Source organism: Solanum stenotomum, chromosome 8 (genome assembly GCF_019186545.1).
Source record: "Solanum stenotomum isolate F172 chromosome 8, ASM1918654v1, whole genome shotgun sequence".
In the NCBI taxonomy this organism is placed as follows: Eukaryota; Viridiplantae; Streptophyta; class Magnoliopsida; order Solanales; family Solanaceae; genus Solanum; species Solanum stenotomum.
In genome coordinates this window covers 33,375,921-33,395,700 of record NC_064289.1, presented here as the reverse complement: position 1 = coordinate 33,395,700, position 19,780 = coordinate 33,375,921, and the positions used below count along the sequence as shown (strand labels likewise).

Sequence of the window (19,780 nt, the reverse complement as noted above, 5' to 3'; positions counted from 1 at the left end):
GAGACTTAATTTGCCTTATTGGCCAGTTGAATGTTTCTGTATAACATTCTAGTTTATTACATATATTTATCTTTGTTGAGTATAAGTCTTCCGCTGAGTAAGTAAGCCAGACCAAGGGTTTACATGGGGCTAGCAATGGTTCTCGAGTGCCGGTCACATCCAGGGTGTAGGCTCGGGGCGTGACAAACTTGGTATTAGAGCACAGAGTTGAAGAGTCCTAGAGAGTCTGTGAAGCCGTGTCTGTAGAGTCCTAGTTATCGGTGTGAAGTGCTCCACATCTATAATTAAGAGGCTGCAACACATAGGAAATTATCTCATTTCTTTCACACTCATTTCATGCGATAGAGTTCATCTCTATAAAGTGTCTTTCTAATTTGTGCTTGCACGTGTTTTTAAGTTAATCATGCCTCCACGAAGAGCTGTCAGAGGCCGTCCTGCTAGATGCAATGTTGAGGAGCAAGGGGTACCTAATGCACCTGAAGTGCAACCCTAATGAGAAGTTACTAATGATATGTTCAGGGAAACAATAAGGATGTTGATTCAAGCTATGACTAAACATGTTGGGCAGTAAAGAGGAGCTCGACAAGAAGAGGCTGATACTTCGAGGATTCGTGAGTTCTTGAGGATGAACCCTCTAAGTTTCACTGGTTCAAGCACTAGTGAGGATCCAAAGAACTTTATTGAGGAGCTGCAAAAGGTACTTGATGTCATGCACATTGCTGATACTGAGAGGGTGGAACTAGCTACATACCAAATGAAGGGTGTCTCTAGGATTTGGTTCGATCAATAGAAGAAGAACCGAGCTGAGGATGCACCACCTGCGAGTTGGGCTTGTTTTGAGGNTATTGAGGAGCTGCAAAAGGTACTTGATGTCATGCACATTGCTGATACTGAGAGGGTGGAACTAGCTACATACCAAATGAAGGGTGTCTCTAGGATTTGGTTCGATCAATAGAAGAAGAACCGAGCTGAGGATGCACCACCTGCGAGTTGGGCTTGTTTTGATGAGGCCTTCTTGTGGCATTTCTTTCCTCGAGAACTGAAAGAGGCTAAGGTACGAGAGTTCCTTACCATTAAGCAAGAGTCACTAAGTGTTCATGAGTATGGGTTGAAGTTCACCCAACTATACCGTTATGCTCCGGAGATGGTTGCGGATATAAGGAACATAATGAGTTTATTTGTTGCTGGGCTGTCTCGTCTGTCGAGTAAGAAAGGTAAGGCTGCAATGCTAATAGGTGACATGGATATAGCAAGGTTGATGGTCTATGTGTAGCAGGTTGAGGAAGAGAAGCTGAGGGATAGAGAAGAGTTTAAGAATAAGAGAGCTAAGACAAGGAATGAGTCCGGGCAGCAGAAGAATAATGCCAACCGGCCATCCTTCCAACAGAAACAGAAGGGACCTTCTCCATCATCTACAAGTGCACTTGCACCAAAGAACAAAAGTGAGTATAATAGTTAGAATTTCAGAGCTAAACCTGCCTATGCTCAGGGTAGTATGGCGCAAGAGGGGTAGTAAGCCTCCTGCCTGCGCTAAGTGTGGTAGGAATCACTCAAGTACTTGTCGTGAAGGTCCTACTGGTTGTTTCAAGTGTGGCCAGAATGGTCATTTCATGTGAGAATGTCCAAAGAACAAACAGGGTAACAATAATGGGGGCAATAGAGCCCAGTCTACTTCAGTTGCTCCACCAGGCAAAGCTACACCTAAGGAGGATACTTCAGGTACTGGCGGAGGAGCAAACCACCTATATGCTATCATAAGTCGCAAAGAGCAAGATGATTCGCCATATGTTGTTACTGCTATGATCCAAGTCTTTAACTCTAATGTTTATGCTTTTCTAGATCCATGAGCGAGTTTATCCTTTGTAACTCCGTATGCTGCGATGAATTTTGTTGTTATTCCTAAGCAACTTAGTGAACCCTACAGTGTTTCTACACCTGTTGGCGAGTCTATTATAACATAGAGAGTCTATCGTGATTGTCCCATTTCCGTCAATCACAAGAGCACCATGGCAGATTTAGTTGAGTTAGACATGGTAGATTTTGATGTCATTCTTAGTATGGATTGACTTCATGCCTGTTATGCCTCAGTTGATTGTAGAACTTGAGTTGTCAAGTTCGAGTTTCCAAATGAGCCAGTCTTAGGGTCAAAAGTAGTTCAACAGTGCCTAAGGGCTGTTTCATTTCGTACCTTAAGGCAAGGAAGTTGGTTTCTAAGGGGTGTGTCTATCACTTGGTCTAAGTTAATGACTCTAGTGTTGATATACCTCTTATTCAGTTAGTTTCAGTAGTAAAAGAGTTTCCAGAAGTCTTTCCAGATGATCTTCCGGGAGTCCCTTCTAAGAGAGAAATAGACTTCGGTATAGATATTCTTCCAGATACTCGTCCTATATCTATTCCTCCATATAGAATGGCACCAGCAGAGTTAAAAGAGCTTAAAGAACAATTGAAAGACCTCATTGATAAGGGCTTTATTTGACCAAGTGTCTTACGTTAGGGTGCTTCGGTTTTGTTTGTGAGAAAGAAGGATAGTTCCCTTAGGATGTGTATAGATTACCGTCAGTTGAATAAGGTTACCATCTAGAATAAGTATGCTCTTCCGAGAATTGATAATCTTTTCGATCAATTCTAGGGTGCCACCTGTTTCTCTAAGATAGACCTCATATCTGGCTACCATCAGTTAAGAGTAAGGGAATGTGATATTCCAAAGACAGCTTTCAGAACCCGTTATGGTCATTATGAGTTCCTAGTCATGTCCTTTGGTTTGACCAATGTGCCTGCAACATTCATGGACCTTCTGAATAGAATTTTCAAACCTTATTTAGATATGTTTGTTATTGTCTTCATTGATGACATACTAATATATTCAAGGAATGAAGAAGATCATGCAAGTCATCTCAGAATAATTCTTCAGACTCTAAAAGATAGAGAGTTGTATGCCACGTTCTCTAAGTGTGAGTTTTAGCTTGAGTTTGTAGCATTCTTAGGACATATTGTATCTGGAGAGGGAATTAAAGTTGATACTCAGAAAATTGAGGCAATGCAGAATTGGCCTAGACCCACATCTCCAACTGATATTAGGAGTTTCTTGGGTTTGGCTGGCTATTATAGAAGGTTCGTAGAGGGGTTCTCATCTATTTCGTCTCCTTTGACCAAGTTGACTCAGAAAACAGTGAAGTTTCAATGGTCTGAAGCTTGTGAGAAAAGCTTTCAGGAATTGAAAAAGAGGTTGACTACTGCCCCAGTTTTGACCTACCAGAAGGTACGCAAGGCTTTGTTGTCTATTGTGATGCGTCTAAAGTTGGGTTGGGTTGTGTAGTAATGCAGAATGGAAAAGTTATAGCTTATGCCTCCAGACAGTTGAAAGTTCATGAGAGGAACTTCCCAACCCAGGATCTAGAGTTGGCTACCGTAGTTTTTGCTTTGAAAATATGACACTATTATCTTTATGGTGTTCATGTGGATGTGTTCACCGATCACAAGAGTCTTCAGTAAGTGTTTACTTAGAAAGAGCTTATTCTCAGACAAATGAGGTAGTTAGAATTACTCATGGATTATGACATGAGTATTCTTTACCACCCAAGTAAGGCTAATGTTGTTGCTGATCCCTTGAGCAGGTTGTCCATGGGTAGTACAACCCACTTTGAGGAATATAAGAAAGAACTAGCAAAGGATGTGCACAGACTTGCACGCATAGGAGTCCGACTAATGGATTCCACAAAAGGAGAAGTAGTGGTGATGAATGGGGCTGAATCGTCATTAGTGTCAGAAGTAAAAGAGAACCAGGATCAAGACCCAATTTTGATTGAATTGAAGGCAAATGTTCAAAAGAAAAAAGTAATGGCTTTTGAACAAGAGGGATATGGTGTATTGAGGTATCAAGGTAGATTGTGTGTACTAAGGTTGGATGAACTCCAAGATAGGATCATGGAGCAAGCTCATAACTCAAGATATTCCATCCATCCGGGTTCCACAAAGATGTATCGTGATTTGAGAGATGTTTATTGGTGGAGTAGTATGAAGAAGGGCATTGCAAAGTTTGTGGCCAAGTGTCCGAATTGCCAACAAGTTAAAGTAGAGCACCAAAGGCTAGGCGGTATGGCTCAAAATATAGAACTTCCGGAATGGAAGTGGGAAATGATTAATATGGATTTCATCACAAGCTTACTAATGTTTGACGTAATCAAAGACACAACTTCCAATTCAAGTGTCTTCGATCGTGTGTAATAATATAACCCAACCGAATAGGTTGGGGTCGAGTCCCAAGGGAGCGGTTAGTAATCGAGAATTAAATAGAAAATTTAAATTATGTTCTAGTCAATCATAGCTATAAACATTTACGAAAACAAACATATTAAATAAAAAAAATGACATGAATGTCAATTATCAATGGGGGGTTTGTATTCAACTAATAAACCAAAAATAGCAAAAATATAAAGATGCGAGATAGGGAGACGAGATTCTTGGGATGTGATAGGAATATGGGATAAAATAAACCATCGGGTAAATGCTATTGATAGTAAATTGCTGAACATTTGTAACTAAGCTAGACTTTAGTGGGGGTAAATTTTCTCTCGAACAACTTACCCCGAATCAACTCGGTTTCTCGCGAAACCAAGTTACAGCAATTAAGCCAACCTCCGCCTTAGCCCATTCACTCTCTCGAGCTGAATGTGTGGGAGAAGGTCTAGAATTCTCTCTCTCTCGCTAAACGCACGACGACCCAATAACCACAGGCTATCGATTTAGTAATTTTGGTTTTAAAACCTCTCTCTCGAGCAAGCCAAAAAGACTAAGATGAAATCGTATTTGCAACTACAATCCCATTAAGTTCAAACACATCTACTACACGAAATCACATTTAAACAATAAATAGACTAACAATGAGCAATACCCAACAGTAAATTTAACCCATATTCACATAATCACACCCCAAAAATTGAGGTTTTAGCTAGACATGAAAAAAAGATAGAAATCGATACCAAAAAGTGTTTCCATCAAATGGGTACGATAGAAAATGTCTTTAAACACGTCTAAGATGAAGATTCTTTGATGCCCACTTCCAATTTCTTGGAGATTAAAATTTTCAAAACCTTCAAAGCTCAAGAACAATGTCTTCCAAAAACCCTAAGAACTAAAATTGAAAATAATCTAAAAATCAGTAATAATTCCCTACAACTTGATACTAAGCTACAAAATTAAATTGGTATTCATATTTTCAAAAATTTGTGCTGCGAAGGATCACTCGGCGTAGTTAGTTGGGATCGCCGATACACTCGGCGATCCGCCCTTTGATCTGGTTCATCGCCTTTCAGCTTTTGTCTTCAACATCTTTGTGTTTTGAATCATTGGGCGATATGGTGCTACTTCGCGAGCTGTTCGGCGATGCGCCGACTGCTACCTTTCATCGCCAACTTGATCTTTTCCTTCAGGGCTCAGCACACTAGAACATTAGGCAAGATTTAGGCCGTTCAGCGGTTCTCCCAATGGTTTTGGCAATCCCCAAGCCTTCTTTTCTTCGTCCTTTCAGCTGTCTTGTTCCTTTTTGCTCCATAGTGTCCATGCTTTGTCTCTAACTCCAAATACCTGAAACTTAAGGATTTACCTCAGTTTTGGAGACAAAATATGCATTTGAGGACACTAAATCCATTAAAATAAATCCCTAAATGAATCCAAATCGTGGACTCATCAACACTCCCAACTTTGGGTGTTGTGTTGGTGTAGGACATGAACGTTATAGTTGATGCTCCAAGGAAATTGAAGACACATGAGAGGAGCTACCCAACCCCTGATTTAGAGTTAACAGCAGTAGTTTTTGCATTTAAGATTTGGTGACACTATCTTTATGGTGTTAAGGTGAAGTTTTCAATGATCATCGTCTTTTACAACATGTATTTACTCAGAAGGATTTAAATTTGAGGCAGAGGAGGTGGATGGAGTTGCTTAAGGATTACAATGTGACCATCTAAGCAAGGTCAATATAGTGACAGATGCATTGAGCCGAAAGACAATAACTTTGTACTTAATCTTTGTGAGATAATAATGTAAAATACATTATGGCTTGAGATAATAACTCAAAAGGCCCCTTTAAGAGGTAACCGCTCTGTACTTAATCTTTTTGAAAACTCTTTCAATTTTCTTAAAATAATACTCCGTTTCTTCATGTAAAAAATGAAACATTTGGGAAATACTTTGTACCCTTATACTCTTTATCAAACTCTTCTTTACTTCCTCATAAACTCATTTTAAAGAAAAAATGTTGGCGTTGAAGGATTTTCAAAAGTTATAACTCAAAATAGGGTTCATGCTGAAATATAGACACGAATAACTCAACTCAAGGATCTGAATAACAATATAGAAAAACTTAATACTCAGAACTCAAATATACTAATAATCTAAAGAATACTCAATTAATAGGGTTCATAATGAAATATAGACATGATTGAATCAACTCAAGAATCTCAATGTTTAACATATAGCAATTCAATAATTAGAAATAGAATTACAAAAAGAATCAGGAACTCAAGAACTCAAAACTCAACATCAACTCATTTCAAGAATACTCAAATCTAAGGATAGAACCCTAGATTACTCTTTTAATGATTTGAAAATCTATTTAGGGTGTGAGGATGATCTAGTCCAACACTATTATAGCCTTACATACCTGGAAAGAACAAAGTTCTTGGCGAAATCGATGAAATTTGAAGAACGCTTGAAAACCCTAGCTTTTATCCTCTTGAATCCTTGCTCTAAGTATTTGAAGTGTTAAAGAATGTAAAATAATGTTTTAACACTATTTAGACCCTTATTTAAGTGAAAAAGGGTCATAGTTTAAGCTTAGAAAGGGTGAGAAAAATACTAAAATACCTCTCTCAAATAATGACGAAAACTGTACACGAGGCTATCTATAGTTCATGGTTTGAGCTACGGATCGTAGATTCCATCCGTGGAACTGATATTGAATTTTTAAGGCTCAAGTTTCCATTTATGGGTCCCAACAACGGCTCATTGTAGTTCTTACGGCCTGTTGGTTGTATCCATAGGATTTGGATTCCAATTTGTGATTCCCAACACTCTATCAACGACTTGACAAGACAAGTCATTATTCAACCTACGGCCTGTCGGTTGGATCCATCGTTCACAGAGTTAGAAAATTTTGATATGGAAGTCTCCGTTAAAATGGTTATAACGTTTTACTCCAAACACAAAATGACACTAACTTGGTGACATTGGAAAGAGGACTGAAGGACATTTAATTTGGTAGGTTATAGGCCACCTAATTCATTATGTGCCTGGAGATATGATTGTTTGAAGTTGAGCAAAGTAGAATCTTATGTCAAAACTTAATCGAAAATGAAGCTTTCAACTCAACTTTGTGTTAGAGGGTTCTTGTGACCTTAAGTCGTATCCAAATCCAATCGAACACCAAATAAATGACCTTTACACATATGAGAAATTTAATAATCACCCGATATGAATTTATATGTAAATACAAAGTGGTCGGGCCTTACTTAGAAATTTTCAGGATGTTACAATATCTCCCCCTTGGAATCATTCGTCCTCGAATGATGGATGAAATGAGCATGGAAAGGAAAGGAATTACTCATACTATATTTTGGACTTCTTAACTTTCCTACTAGCACAGACGGAACTGATTCATACTAAGATTTTTGAAACTAGACTCGAGCACGCTTAGCACGAAGCTCACATAAGATTTCAAGATTACATTCCATGGAATGAAACAAAGGTATCTAGACACAGAGTAAGAATATGAGTACTATGCTTTGAGTGATATGACTAGTACCTTTTAAGCTTAGCAACACTTCTTAACTATGCTCTCCTTTCTGATTACTACACTTCATTAGCTGCAACTCATAAGTCCCACTAGAGTATATGACTACTCTTACAAATGTCTAAGTCAAATTATTTGCTCTTATTGTGTTTAAGACTAATCTCTAAATCACAAGATGCTAAGCATGAGTTGTTTAACTAATCTAAACCATAGATTTAGGTATTTATGCCTCTATAGGAAATCTCATCCCATGAATACTACTCCTTACCACTACATTCAACAAAACTCCGAGTCCTATATAAGAAACATCTAATGCATCATGTAATCATCCACATGTAACAACACCACATTCAAGCCTAACACTGTAGCCAATCCATGGACTCCTACTAACCAATCCTTCTAAAAATTCTTGCTCCTCTTGTCATCTCTATCAATTGATATTTCACGCATTACTATCAAGAACTAACTAACTACTCTCACCTAACTAATACTCATAGTAAAAATTCATTCATCCTTCCTCCACTTTTACAACCTTAGATGGAATAAGCACACTACTGCTACCAACATAAGAAACATCAACCTTCTCCTTCTATCACTAACTCAACTACTATCATCAACATCACTCTCTAACTAAAAAGGATCATTGAAAGAGCTTTAGGGTTAAAGATCATAAACACGATTCATTCGAGAATTCTAATATAAAAATATGCATGACATAACATTATGTTACTAGCCATTGAGATCAAATCATGAATTTACAATACTGAGCAAACTATGGGATATGAGTGTGTATATGAATAGGTTCATACCATGAGGCTAATATCCATAACTTTATGGAGTAAGATTGAGATCAATGGGCTAAAGTTTTCATTTTGGGAACTGAGCATAGATGTGAACCTGTCCAAAGTGTATGAGCATAAGCCATGAACAATATTTTGATATTAGAGACATCAACATGATGTTGTAACGACTGAACTTTGAGGAATATGCTAGAGTATGAATGGATCGATATATCACTTTACCTCGTTCTGAACACATTACTATATGATTCTCAACACTTGACTTGGTTTCTCATTTTATTATCCCCCCTTAGGTCTGAAGCTGATGCTTTAAAGTTTTCAATCTATTCCATTATCTCTAAACTAGTCTACATTCACTTTACTCTAATACTTGGGAAAGGATTATCTCATGGCTACTAAACTTTCCATGTACAGGGACCAGGGTTCCTTGTAAGACCTCTTTCTAAGATGCTTCTCTTAACCTCTTCTCATTGGCTTATAAGGCCTCTTCATCTAACTCTTAAGTGAAAAAAATAATGCTTACATCAGACTTTCCACATTGACAACTCAAATATTCTCTCTAGGCACACATGAAAAATCATTAACTTAATTGGAACCTCGTCTGGCAACATATGATCTCGGGTACACCTCCTAATTCTCTTATTAATCTATTGATTTAGACACACTACCTTACTTTCATGTAAGAGTGATAATACCACACTTGTGACAGACATAGTTATCAAAAGTAACACCTTAGTTTCTCATCTAATTTATGTCAAACCTACTAGATCATATCTCGAACAAACATCATCACCCTCATGTTGCCATCCTTTTGGTCACAACACTCATATAAAATTCAAGCTTAGTGTCTAGTTCTAAACACAATTATCAATAAGATTTCTCACATACTATACTAACTTACGAATACTAGATAAAATTAAGAAACACTCGCCCACTAAGACCTCATGATTTTTACCTCTCATTCTTCATACTTACAATTTGCCGTCACATTCCATTTCACAACTTAAGTACTACTTACCCATTCACTACACATCATCACCTAATTATTTCTATAACCCTTTGAAAACCATAGTCTCTCCCTTGAAACTATAAGCCTATCATAAATCTCTCACCTCATGAATACTCCTACTATTCTATCCAACACCTATACTTGGTCGTTACTAACACATTGACACATCATCATAAACCCCTCACTAGTCAAAGTATACTCTTAACTCATCCTCACTAGTAAATATTCCTCTACCCTCCATCATGAACTTCATACAAAATTATTATTCCTTAATCTACACATAAAGGAAAACTCCTCATTAATGACTTACTGGGTACATGATTGCAACAACATGATTTGCCTCATCTCTATTTTCCTTTACTTGATTACTATACCTCTGCATGCATTCTTCTAACTCTAGGCACTTTTACTAATAATGCTTATAACATATATCGCAACTCATACTAGATTTTTGAGTGAAAATACTACCCAAGCTCTAAAACATACTCCCCTATTAAAGGGTATCACTTGAAACAAGACTTAGAAAAGAGAGTTTGGGAGTACATTTTAGCTTGAACACATAGTTGATATGAATAAAAGTTCATTCTTTCAAATCTAGACACTTAATCTCACTCATGGGCATTTCTCAAACCCTCTACAGTCTCATGACTTTCTCAAGACTTTTGCTGAGACTAACTCATCGATAAGCATCTGGGCTTTGTTTTTTAACTACCTTGAATATGATGGGTAGTTGAATGGATTTGAGAAACGTATGAGTTAGAATAAGTTCCTTATGACACAGTTTTATTGTACGATTTTGAGTATGAAAGAAGGGAAACTTTTCTTAATGGTCTGTAGTCCCTCATTTATAGAAGTGTGGCCCTCGAAACTATAAATAATATCCCACAGACATGACTTCATAGATACCCTAGGACACTTGAACTCTGTGCTTTGATACTAAGTTTGCCATGACCCGAGCCTACACCCTGGACGTGATCGACACTTGAGAACCATTGTTAGCCCCAAGCGAACCTTCATCCTGGCTAACTACAAGAGAAAGGCTAAATCATGCATACACTAGCATCAAACTGAGAAAAATTTTTAATCAACAGTGAAATAAATCTCAAAACTCTTTGAATATACTAAGTATGAAACATAAGTTTTAAATAAAACATCTGAATCTAAAAGACTCTCCAAAATTATCTATCTATGAAGCCTCTACTATACACAGATGAGTGTCGGGACTAGATCCACGACTCCTCAAGCAAAGTACTACTAACAACTCATAAAATTGGAGTCCTCCAGAAGAAAGAAGGTTTTACTCAAAAGCTGAAGAGCAGATGAACTGATCTCAATGGCTCTTGTTGAGGATCTATAGAACCTATATCTGCATCATTAAAAGATACATACCGAATGACATCAGTACATCGAATGTACGAGTATGTAATATAGCTAATTAACAAATAACCACATGAAATGACTACAATCAATATAGATATATACTCAACTGAATGTAAAGAAATAAGAAGTGAAATCATTAAAACTTTACAAAAGTACCTACTCATCTATGAACTCAACATATTAAGTGATATAATAAAAATACACTTTCAACTCTATTTGGGAGATTCTTTAACTGACAACCATCATTATGAGCTACGTAATAATACAACGTCTCACCCATGCTGCCAAAACTGTCCTATACCATGTCAGAGTATAGAACCTCTTAACTAAGTGGATTCATCTAAAAATTATTATCATGTACCCATGTTGGCAAGACAGGATTTGTGAGGATTTTGAGTTGTTTAAACTTACTCCTATATCGGTGCTCAATACTATTCTCAATAATATATGTACTCATGCTCAAATGTATAAAACATACTCTTTTTCTAGTTTGAGATAATTGTTTAAATTATCCTCTTAAAAGAGGCAGCTTCTCTGAAATATCCGTGAACTCATAAACTCATTTAGAAAATAAGGTTTCTCTTTGCTCAATGTAAAAATACATTATGGGTTGAGATAATTACTCAAAAGGCCTCTTTAAGAGGTAACTGCACTGTACTCAATCTTTCAGAAAACTCTTTAATTTTTCTTAAAATAATACTCTTTTTTTTCATGTAAAAAAGTGAAACATTTGAGAAATACTTAGTTCCCTTGTACTCTTTCTCAAACTCCTCTTTACTTCCTCAAAAACTTAGTTTAAAGAAAAATATATGCTTTAGAAGATTCTCAAAATTTATAACTTAAAATAGGGTTCATCCTGAAATTTAGACATGAAAAACTCAACTCAAGGATCTTAATAACAATATAGAAAAACTCAATACTCAAGAACTCATAACTCAGAACTCAACGATACTAATAATCTCAAGAATACTCAATTAATAGGGTTCATGATGAAATATAGGCATGAACGAATCAACTCAATAATCTCAATGTATAACATATAGCAATTCAATGTATAGGAATAAAATTCCAAAAAGAATCAGGAACTCAAGAACTCAGAACTCAACATCAACTCATCTCAAGAATACTCAAATCTAAGGATAGAACCCTAGATTAATCTTTGACTGATTTGAAAATAGATATAGGTCATGAGGATGAACTAGTTCAACACTATGATAGCCTTACATACCTGGAAAGAACAAAGTTCTTGGCGAAATCGAGGAAATTTGAAGAACATTTGAAAACCCTAACTTTTCTCCTCTTGAATCCTTTCTCTAAGTCTTTGAAGTGTTAATGAATGTAAAATAATGTTTTAACACTGTTTAGACCCTTATTAGGTGAAAAAGGGTCGTGGTTTAGGCTTCTGAAGGGTTGGAATCTCTTAAAAACTGATGAAACTGTTCACGGGACTATCTACGGTTTGTTTTTTGAGCTACGGACTATAGATCACATCGATGGAATTTATATTGAATTTTTAAGGCTCAAAATTCCATTGACGAGTCCAAACGACGGCCCGTAGTAGTTCTTACGGCCCGTCGGTTGGATCCCTAGGATTTAGGTCCCAAATTTTGACTCCCAATTCTCTACTGATGACTTGACAAGATGGGTTGTCGTTGAACGTACGACCTGTCGGTTTGATTCGTCATTCACATACTCAGAAAACTGTGATATGGAAGGCTTTGTTAAACAGTCATAATGTTTTACTCCGAGCACAAAATGAGACAAACTTTGTGGCGTTGGAAAGAGGACTCAAGGACCTTTAATTTGGTAGGTCATATTCCACCTAATTCATTACGTTTTGGGAGATATTATTGTTTGAAGTTGAGAAAAGTAGAATCTTATGTCAAAAGTTGATCGAAAATGAAGCTTTCAACTCAACTTTGTGCTAGGGGGTTCTTGTAACCTTAAGTCGTATCCAAATCCATTCGAACACCAAATAAATAACCATAACTCATATGATCAATTTAGGAATCACCCTATATGATTTTACATGCAAATAAATGATGGTTCGGGCCTTCTCTTAGAAATTCTTAGGGTGTTACACTACTGATGATCAGATCGTTGACACATACGCTGTGACCATCTAGTATTGACTAGTTGAATATCAAATTGTGAGACTTGCAATGCTCGTTAAACGCAAGTTATGGTTGTAGACTTATGTTTGATAATTGTATTTGAATGACATGTGTGGTGAGATTTACTTGAATTTCGTGCATTGTAGAAATCTAGAACTTGCCTTGTTGGTCTAATGTTTTGATATTTATGAATGGGGGAAAGAATCATAGTCATTCTTCTTGAGAGTGACCCATTTTTGTTAAACCCTTGTTGCCGCCACCCTGTGAGTGGGTGATTGAGCCCGAACCTTTCTTTGGAAAAGCCCTAAACCATTTTGAATCATTACCTTTGTTTCTCACCCAAGATCTTCTTGAAGCATTGGAATGTGTTGAAAACCAACTTAGGCCAAATATCTAAGTTGGGGTGTTGTAAGGAAATAAGAGAGCAAAGGAGTATGAAGCTTAGCGTGAAAATCATGAACTCCGTCCTGATGGTTGTGTATGAAAAAATATCTCCATATAAAAAAGATAAAAAAAAGGATAAATATATTGCTATTTAGATTGTGTAGTGTAAATATAGTTGCTTGTTTTATTGAATTTCTCAATAAAAGGAGTTCATAATGAGACAAGCCAATAAAAATGTTGCTAGAAAAGAGTGTGGGTGAGGTTTCATGTTCAAAATAAGGAAAGAAAGTGTGAAAGAAGTAAAGACTTGTGAAAGGTTCCAGAAGGTAGAGTCACTATGTACTAAAATTGTCCTACTAGACCCATCAACCCCGTTACAAGCTTGGAAAGACCTTTATGATTCCGTGGGAGCTAATCCAATGGTCGATTATAAAATATGGGCAAGCATATGGGTAGAAACATGTACGTTATTCTCTTTGTGAGTGTGAGAACTCGTTGGATTCCTAGTTTAATAATTTGCTTGTGGTTTGTGAGAACATGAAATAATCCCTGGTGTGAGGGCGTTTGGGCACTTCTGTAGAGTATAACTTTGAGTCTTAGTGAGATTTTGTGAGCATGTGCTTTTATTGATAACGACTAGTCATTGCTTGAAAATTTTAAAGCATAATTAGAAGTTGTAGACTTGAACATAGCCTTGTGATAGCACTTGCATATTAGCTCTCAAGAAGCATTCCTCGCGGACATCTTCGTTGAACTGATTGATATCATTGTTATACCCTATTTTTACCATGGTTAGATAAATTACAACTTATGAACTCTAAAAAGATTAATAGTTGTATAGAGTCACCACCTAGTTTTTTTTAATAGAAAAAACAAGGAACACTGATTTGATTATTAACATGTATAACTCATGTTTTAATCTACGAAAATCAGTTAGATTCTAGATAAGGGTTTACATTATTCCAAAGCGAAGATGTTAGGCACCCTTCAAAATTCATAAAATATGGTACCCGACTAGACTTAATTTATCATAGAGAGCGGTAATAGAATTATTAGTTACAAGTATAACATATGTATAAATAAAAAAAAATATGTACTAAAATCGTGTAAAAACATATGTATAAAAGAGTATATATCAAGTACATAATGTATATTATTGTAAAATGTGTGTATAGAAATGTGTAAAAGATGACATAATGTATATAAAATATGTGTGAAAAGAAAAGTACCTTTTATGCGGTGCTAAAAAAGTACTATTTATTAATATGAAAAGAAAGGAACTTCTTTCTATATGAAAATAAAAACACCTTTTGTATTGTGTGGAAAAATACTTCTTCAATTGAAGAAAAAATATTCTCAAATAATAATTTTTTTCACTTAAGAAATCAACGAGAGACTAGATTACAAATATTAAATAAAATAAAAATTATTTTAAAGAAAAAGGCAATATAATATTGTCTAAAATATTAACTAACCGATTAAACAGTTAAACTAATTTAATTTATTTCTATAAGTATTTACGGCCTAAGTTTTGCCTAAGCGTGTAGCAATAGATTTGTAAGCAGAGGATACCTCCGCTCGATGTCCCAAAAGTAAAGTCATTTTTCGGTGCGGAATTGGTAACTGAGGAATTCATAGAAGTGGTAGTGTGGTAGGTGAGTATTTTATTTTAAAGATTTTATTATAATATTTTTTGTTAAGTGTCTTAATCTTGATATCTCTTTAATGTTATTTTTTGGTAATGTGAAATTCATGGTAAAATGTAATAACATTTATTGTAATATTCTTCCGATAATTGTTTTAATCTGAATATTTTTTAAATATTGTTTATGATATATTCTATATATAACATATCTTCGGTTCTTTGGTACATATATAAATTTTCCTCCATTAATTGTTCTAATAGTTTTATATCTTCCATAGATTTTATTCAATATTGTAAATATTCGTAGTTCATTTAAATCTGAATTTATTTCTAAATCATACCATTCTATTCTTTCGAAGTCTAAATCATATAGGCCTATTTCATACCATTCTTGATTTAATATATCTTCTGATTCATAATCGTTAAATATTTTTTCCCATATTATTCTTCTTAATTCGATTATTTCTATATTTTAAAGTACATATAAGATTAAAGTTTCGTAGTTTTTTATCATTTCATCATGCATGTACGTAGTCATGTTCTTTATTATGCAGGTTTTTTATTTCAAATTATTCCTTCCTATCATATTCATAATTGATTAAATTCATATTAGATCATTATGAACTAGATTATCTTTATCATGTTTTCCTATCACTACTAGCATCGTACTTTAGCGGATACTTCCTTCTTATCAGCGCCTCAACTTTGTTTACTCCCCTAAACGACTTTTCTCGCCTACCGATTTCAACATTAGGATGGCATAGTATAGAAGTTTTCTCCCTGTTTTCAGTGAGCTAATAAACTAGAAATCATGATTCAAATAATTCTAATACATAATAACTAACATAAATTTATTCAATCATATATATGATATTCAAGAATATATGAAATTAGTTCTGCATATTTTTTGAACAATATACCTTTGCCTCTTGCTTAGCCATGTTATTTGAAATATCTGGTTGGATTTCAGATTTATCCATATTAACTTTTAAGTATTTTTATAACTTAGGGGAGAGAGTGTTTTCAAGAAAATGTTTATTACGTTAGGCATTGCCTGCCTTTCATTTACATATATCCTCCCTTATATAGAGATGAATTCTCACGTACTACACTACTTACAATAATGTGCTACTTTTACAACCTTTTACAATACTCCACGTACACACTACTTAATAATGTACCTATATAGTATAATAATGTGCCTAATAATATAGTATGACACACCATACACTTGTCCACTTACTACACTTATACAATTATTACACTTTACAATGATTTACATAATAAGTCAAAAAACTTTGTTTTTACTTTATCTTTCCACTATTTACTTTAAGACTTTTCATGACTATGTCTTCTTCCTTATCTCTTTATCTACGACTTTATCTTCTTCTTCTTCTTCTTATCTTCTTCCGTCTCTATCTCATTTAATCATTCCAGCTGAACATCGGAGATTACATTGTCTTCTCCATTGCATTTTGAACATATGTGATTTGGATATTTTTGTCCAATTAATTTACAATATCTAATTAATAACTCTGCTGAAATAAATCTTGTCTTTAGTGCTCGTGTTGTAGGTCGTTCTTCTGGTTTAAGTAATGATAAAATTCATCTCTGGACTTCATCCATATCTGCTTTTCTTAGCTCTCTTGAATTGGAATAAATCATTAACTGATCTCTAGATTAATAACTCCATATAGCGTTTCCGTTTAAATAATTATTTGCTAGCTCTTGTATAATAGTTGATATACCAATTATTCCCTTATTGGCATAAAAACAAGGTATCTCGTTTTTTTTGTATCTCTGGTTGTTGTTCTATATCTTCCGATATTATCATATGTTTTGTTAGTCCTATCTTTACCACTTGTATCGGAGGTTTTATTTCCTCGTATTATATCTCTGCTGTTGCCGTATAAAATTTTACATAGAATAAATTTTCCTTAGTAACTCTCTTAGATGTAATAAATGTTTTGTGTAGTTCCGGTATTCCACTTAGTTCTTCTCTGTCGTATGTGTATACGGTATTTAACAGTCCGTAGTTGTAACATTTTCTTACTAAATTAGCGTTAGTTTTTGGCTGTGCAATTAACTTGTTATATCCTTGTAACTTTTGTGTCAAATAATTTTGGTTTGGTTCTTTTGTAGTTGATCTGGGGTTAAGATTTAAATAAGTTTGGATTTTTTGTATAGTTTCGATATAGGTTCGTGTGCTGTAGTTATATGTCTTTTTCTCATTTAGGTTTTGCAAACTATCTACGTATGTAGATGTTTGTGGTTCTATGGACATATGTCTAAGTGTCCTTAGGGTAAATGGTTTTGCGAATAGCTGGTTTAAGTTCGCATCTTTATGTTGTTTATCGCTAACTTGTTTGCTTGTACCTGCAGTTGTATTTAAACAAACATTATGGGTTTTAAGGAGTTTCCCATCGTCTCCTTTTAGCTTTGGGTTTTTTCCGTCTTCCGATCGACGTAGCTTCGCATTTTTATAGTCATGTTGCTGACTAGCTTTAGAGTTCAGATTATCTTCATCAGTCTTTAACTTTTGTATCTCCTTGTCCATACTATTCATTTTGTACAAAGTGCAGTAATGACTTTGAGTATCTTTTCAATTGTATCTTCTTCATCAGTCTCAATCTGAGTAACTTTGTCGTGATAGGTAATTTGCAATAACATTCTTATCAGTTTTTATTACTTCAATTGTAAATGTAAAATTTAATATATTTAATACCAATCTCCTTATTTCTTTTGTTGTTACCGAATCTTGTATTTTTCTTGTTAGCCACCATTTTACTTGTGTATTATTTGTTCTTATGATAAATTCGTTATATACAATTAATGGTTCAAATATTAATAAACACTTATACACTGAATATAGTTCTTTCCTATTTATTTCCCATTTTATTTCTGTATTATTAAATGTTCCTGAATAATACCTACAATGATGTTCTATCGTATTGTCATTATATCGGTATTTTAATATTCCTCCATAACTTTTTTCACTCGCATCTGATTCTACTATATAAGTAAATTTTTTGTTTTCATCCGGAAAATATAGTTTAGGTAAGTTTTTACATAATAATTTTACCTTTTGTATTTGTATTTGGTCTTTTTTATCAAACTGATATTCTATATCTTTCTTTAATTTTTGTTGTAATGGTTTTAAATTCTCTGCTAATTTTGGTATGTATTCTCTTACTTGATTTACTAGTCCTAAGAATGATTGTAATTTCTTTTTTGTGTCTAGTTGTTCATTTGAGTTAATTATTTTTTGTACTATATGTGTTTGCATTTTTATTCCGTTTTTATCAATTTGTATTCCTAAGAATTCTATTTGATTTTTCATTATATCAGCTTTCTTTTTACTTAGACTTATACCTGAATATTCTATGATGTGTATAAATTTTTCTAATAATCTTATATGTTCATCTTGTGTCTTAGAATATAATAATATATCATCGATGTACACTACACAATTTTCTATTTGTTTAAAGTAATTGTCCATAAAGTGTTGATATCTACCTGGTGCGTTTTTATATCCAAATGGTAATACATTCCATTCATAAAATCCTTGTGGTACAGTGAATGCTGTTAGTTTTTTAGATTCTTCTTCTAGTTTTAAGTGGTAAAATCCTGATTTACAATCAAATTTGCTAAAATAATTATATCCTTGTATTTGTCTTATCTTTAGTATTTTATTTGGTATCGGATAATTATATGTTTTAGTTTTTGCATTTAAATTTCTATAATCAATAACCATTCTACTTTTTCCTCTTTTTTGTTCACTATGTTTATTTACGATAAATGCCGGGCTTGTATGCTTACTATTGCTTTCTTGTATATATCCTTTTTCTAGTAATTCATCTATATGTATCTTAAATTCGGTTAAATCATTAAAATTATACTTTAATGGTTTTTGGGTTATTATACTGTTATTATCAATTAGCTCAATTTTTACTTTTGTTTTATGTTTTTCCCATCCTTGTAAAGGATCCTCACTATATAATAATTCTAACTTATCTTGAATTATTTTTACTTTATCTATAGAGAATATAATTAATTCTATTTTAGGGTCTTCTTCTTTTATATTTTCTAATTTTTGTGTAATTTTTTCACTTCCTTTTATCCATTCTGTTGTTTTTCGTTTTTTATTATTTACTCTTTTTGCTCCTATTTTTTGTTTACACGGTGTCGTGAACCACCAGTGTGTTTTTGTTATTATATGTGGGTATAATTTTTCTAAAAATGGCATTCCTAATAGCATATCTTTTGTAGTTAATTCAAAGTTATATATTTCTTCTATAGTTAATATCTTATCCCATATTTGTACTTTTATATTTTTTGCCTTATATGTGATCATGCTTCCTTCATTATTAAATCCTGTTACTACTATAGGTGTTTTTAATTTTTCCCACTTATCTTCTGGTAAACAATTATATTTACATATATTAGCTTCTGCTCCCGTATCTATCATTGGTGTATAATATCGGTTGTAATATCCTTCTATTATTATCTTCGCAAGTATATATATTTTCATATTTTTATCATACTAAAGTCCTTTTTATTATTACCCTTTTATTTTCATAATTTATTGTTAATTGTTTGTCTTCTAGATTATATGGTTTTACTTGTTCTAACCATTTTATTCCTAAGATGATATTTTCA

The 19,780-nt window shown here is 34.2% G+C and overlaps 1 protein-coding gene across 1 annotated transcript in view; it reads right to left on the bottom strand.

Moving 5' to 3' along the window:
- Positions 1-5,781, bottom strand: part of LOC125874176 (putative ABC1 protein At2g40090) — a 211,666-nt gene extending 205,885 nt beyond the window's left edge. Inside the window, exon 1 of the mRNA XM_049555020.1 lies at positions 5,778-5,781. The gene's annotated coding sequence lies outside the window, so the exon portion shown is untranslated. The remainder of the gene's footprint in view (positions 1-5,777) is intronic.
- Between the last annotated feature and the right edge of the window lie 13,999 nt (positions 5,782-19,780).